This window comes from Phyllostomus hastatus, unplaced genomic scaffold (genome assembly GCF_019186645.2).
Source record: "Phyllostomus hastatus isolate PE091 unplaced genomic scaffold, TTU_PhHast_1.1 phas_contig_65, whole genome shotgun sequence".
Taxonomy (NCBI): Eukaryota; Metazoa; Chordata; class Mammalia; order Chiroptera; family Phyllostomidae; genus Phyllostomus; species Phyllostomus hastatus.
Window position 1 is genome coordinate 6,831,545 of NW_025333932.1, and position 4,564 is coordinate 6,836,108.

At 36.7% G+C, this 4,564-nt stretch overlaps 1 non-coding gene across 1 annotated transcript; it reads right to left on the minus strand.

Annotated features, from left to right (window-relative positions):
* Nucleotides 1-3,018: 3,018 nt before the first annotated feature.
* LOC123825869 lies at nt 3,019-3,125 on the minus strand. Its single transcript, XR_006786966.1, has one exon. It is a non-coding gene; the product is annotated as a U6 spliceosomal RNA (small nuclear RNA).
* Between the last annotated feature and the right edge of the window lie 1,439 nt (nt 3,126-4,564).

A 4,564-nucleotide genomic window follows, 5' to 3' on the forward strand; every position in this document is an offset into this window, starting at 1 on the left:
TTGAGAATGATGTTGGCTGCAGGTCTCTCATATATGGCCTTTATTATGTTGAGGAATGCTCCCTCTATTCCCACTTTGCTGAGTGTTTTTATCATGAATGGGTGCTGTACCTTATCATATGCTTTTTCTGCATTAATTGATATGATCATGTGATTTTTGTCTTTGCTTTTGTTTATGTGATGTATTACATTTACTGACTTGCGAATATTGAACCATCCTTGCATCCCTGGAATGAATCCCACTTGGTCATGGTGTATAATCTTTTTAATGTATTGTTGGATGCGGTTGCCAGTATTTTGTTTTGGATTTTAGCGTCAATGTTCATCAGTGATATTGGCCTGAAGTTTTCTTTCTTTGTTGTGTCTTTATTTGGTTTTGGAATTAGGATGATGTCGGCCTCATAAAAAGAGTTTGGGAGACTCCCATCTTTTTGCATTTTTTGAAATAGTCTGTGAAGGATAGGGGTTAGCTCTTCCTTAAATGCTTTGTAGAATTCTCCTGTGAAACCATCTGGTTCCGGGCTTTTGTGTGTTGGGAGTTTTTTGATTACTGCTTCAATTTCTTTTGTTGTCATTGGTCTGTTCAGACTTTCTGCTTCCTTTTCATTGAGTTTTAGAAGATTATGTTTTTCTAGAAATTTGTCCATTTCTTCTAGGTTTTCAAATTTCTTGGCATACAGCTCTTTGTAGTAATTTCTTACAATCCTTTGTATTTCTGTGGTATCTGTTGTAGTCTCTCCTCTTTCATTTCTGATTGTGTTTATTTGGGTCTTCTCTCTTTTTTTCTTGATGAGTCTGCTTAAAGGCTTGTCGATTTTGTTTATCTTTTCAAAGAACCAGCTCTTGGATTCATTGATACTTAGAATTGTACTTTTAGTCTCCATGTCATTTAATTCTGCTCTGACCTTGCCTATTTCCTTCCTTCTGCTTTCTCTGGGCTGCCTTTGTTGTTGTTCCTCAAGTTCTTGTAGACGTAGGGTTAGGTTGTTTGTTTGGAATGTTTCTAACCTTCTTAGGTGGGCCTGTATCGCTATGAACTTCCCTCTCAGGACTGCCTTGGCTGTGTCCCATAAGTTTTGGGTTGTTGTGAGTTCGTTTTCATTTGTTTCCAGAAACCTTTTGATTTCTTCCCTAATATCATTCTTGACCCATTCATTGTTTAATAGCATGCTATTTAATCTCCATGATTTTGAGTGTTTTGGGGTTTTTTCCTTAGGGTTGGTTTCTGGCTTCAGTCCCTTGTGGTCTGAGAAAATGCTTGGTATGATTTCAACTTTCTTGAAATTCTTGAGGCTTGTTTTGTGTCCTATCATGTGGTCTATCTTTGAGAATGTTCCATGTACATTTGAAAAGAATGTATATTTAGATTCTTTTGGATAGAGGGCTCTGTATATATCAGTAAAGTGCATTTCATCTAGGGTATTGTTCAATGCCACAATATCTTTGTCGATATTTTGTTTAGAAGATCTGTCCATTTTTGATAGTGGGGTGTTAAAATCTCCCACTATAATTGTGTTGCTGTCCACATCTTTCTTGAAGTCCTCTAAGATTTTCTTTATGTATTTGGGTGCTCCTATATTGGGTGCATATATATTTATAATATTTATTTCTTCTTGATGGATTCTTCCCTTGAGTATTATGAAGTGACCTTCTGGGTCTCTCTTTATGGACCTTTTTTGGAAGTTTATTTTGTCTGATATGAGTATTGCTACCCCCGGCTTTTTTTTTCCTGTCCATTTGCTTGGAAGATTTGTTTCCAGCCCTTCACTTTCAGCCTGTGTAGGTCTTTTATCCTGAGGTGGGTCTCTTGTAGACAGCAGATATGTGGGTCATTTTTTCTTATCGAATCAGCTATTCTATGTCTTTTGATTGGAGCATTTAATCCATTTACGTTTAAGGTTATTATTGATAGGTACTTATTCATTGTCTTTTATGTACGTGTGTTCCTCTCTCTCTCTCTCTCTCTCTCTCTCTCTCTCTTTCTTCTCTCCTCCTTAAAGCAGTCCTTTTAGAATCTCTTGCAGAGCTTGTTTGGTCAATGTGTATTCTTTTAGACTTCTTTTGTCTAGGAAGCTTCTTATTTGGCCTTCTATCTTGATCGAGAGCCTTGCTGGATATAGTAGCCTTGGTTGCAGACCTCTGGTTCTCATTACCTGGAGTATTTCTTGCCATTATCTTCTGGCTTGAAGTGTTTCCAGTGAGAAGTCAGCTGTTAGCCTTATCGGGGCTCCCTTGTATGTTACTTCCTTCTTCTCCCTTGCTGCCTTTAAGATTCTCTCTTTGTCTTGAAATTTTGTCATTTTAATTATGATGTGCCTTGGGGTGGGTCTCATTGGGTTCCTCTTGATTGGGACTCTCTGTGTTTCCTGGATTTGTGTGACTTTTTCTCTCATCAAATTAGGGAAGTTCTCCTTCGTTACTTGTTCAACTAGGTTTTTGATCCCTTGCTCTTCTTCTTCTCATTCTGGTATCCCTATTATACAGATATTATTACGTTTCATATTGTCTTGCATTTCTCTTAATCCCTCCTCATTCCTTCTGAGCCTCTTTTCCTTTTCTTGCTCTTTCTGGATGCTGTTTTCTACTTTGTCCTCCAGCTCACTAATCCGATCTTCTGCTTCATCAATCCTGCTTTTCATTCCTTCTACTGTGTTCTTCAGTTCAGAAATTGTATTCTTCATTTCCTCTTGACTTTTGTTGAGAGTTTCTATTTCCTTTTTCTTGTTTATATAGTTTGCAGTGAGATTTATGTATTTTCCCTCTAATTTCTGAAAGCTCTTTGTGAGTTCATTGAACTTCCTGGTAATCATTGTTTTGAACTCACTATCTGATAGTTGAGTTGCCTCTATTTTATTTAGCATTTTTCCCGAGGCTTCCTCGTTTCCCTTCAGTTGGGGGTTGTTTCTTTGTTTTCTCATTGTTCGTGGGTTTCTTCTTTTTTCTTCTTGTTTGTTAATTTGAACTGTTCTGATTCCCTGTAATTATGGTGTGAACTTCTGTGGTAGAATATTTTTGTGTTAAAAATATGGAACGCTTCACGAATTTGTGTGTCATCCTTGCGCAGGGGCCATGCTAATCTTCTCTGTATCATTCCAGTTTTAGTATATGTGCTGCGGCAGCAAGCACTATGTATTTATTTTTGATTAAGCTTTGGTAGTTCTTATCTTTCAATGTATTTGCCCTTATATTTAAGTTTTAAAATATATCAACCTAAAATATTTTTTCATAGTATTTCTTTATTTTTCTTTTACTAGCTGAAGAACCTGTATAGCTGTCAATGTTGTCATTCTTGATATTGTCAATTTATGTCTCTTCTCTTTTTGTTCTTATTGGTCTAGCTAAGGGTTTATCAGTTTTACTGATCTCAAAGAACTGCATTTTTATTGATATTTTCTTTCTTCTTTGGCTTCTGTTTCATTAAAACCTTTTCTGATTTTATTGCTGGAATACTTCTGATTACTTACAATTACATTTGTTCATCTTTTTCTGATTTCTTCAGGTGGAAACTGAGGTCAATGATTTAATACAGGTATTTAGCGAATTTATTTAAAATAAGCATTTACTGTTTTCCACAATGGCTGCACCAGTCTGCATTCCCACCAGTAGTGTACTAGGGCTCACCTTTCTCCACAAACTTGCTAACACTTGTTTGTTGATTTGTTTATGATGGCCATTCTGACTAGTGTGCAGTGGTATCTCATTGTGGTTTTAATTATTATCTCTTGGATGGCTAGTGATGCTGAGTGTCCATTCATATGTCTCTGGATGTTCTGTACATCCTCCTTGGAGAAGTGTCTGTTCAAGTCCTTTGCCCATTTTTTAATTGGGTTGTTTGTCTTCCTGAAGTGGAGTCATGTGAGTTCTTCATATGGAATTTTCTCAGAAAACTAAAAATGGATCTGCCTTTTGACCCACCAATTCCACCCCTGGGGTTATATCCTAAGAATCCCGATACACCAATTCAAAAGAACCTATATACCCCAATGTTCATAGATACACAATTTACAATAGCCAACTGTTGGAAGCAACCTAAGTTCCCATCAGTAAATAGTGGATCAAAAACCTATGGTACATGCTCTAGCTGGTGTGGCTCAGGGGATTGAGTTCTGGCCTGTGACTGAAAGGGTCACTGCTTCCATCCCCCATCAAGATATATGCCTGGGTTGTGGGCCAGGTCCCCAGTTGGGAATGCATGAGAGGCAACCACACAATAATGTTTCTTTACCTTTCTTTATCCCTCCCTTCCTCTCTCTCTAAAAATAAATACATGAATAAATAAATAAATAAATAAATAAATAAATAAATAAATAAATAAATATCTTTTAAAAACTATGGCACATTTACACAATGAAATACTACACAGCAGAAAGAAAGAAGGAGCTTCTACCCTTTGTGACAGCATGGATGAATCTCAAGAGCATTATGCTAAGTGAAATAAGCCAGGTGGTAAAAGGCAAATACTATATGATCTCACCTATAAGTGGAACCTAATCAACAAAACAAAGAAGAAACAAACAAGCAAGCAAAATATAACCAGGGATTTTGAAATAAAGAACAAAGTAACC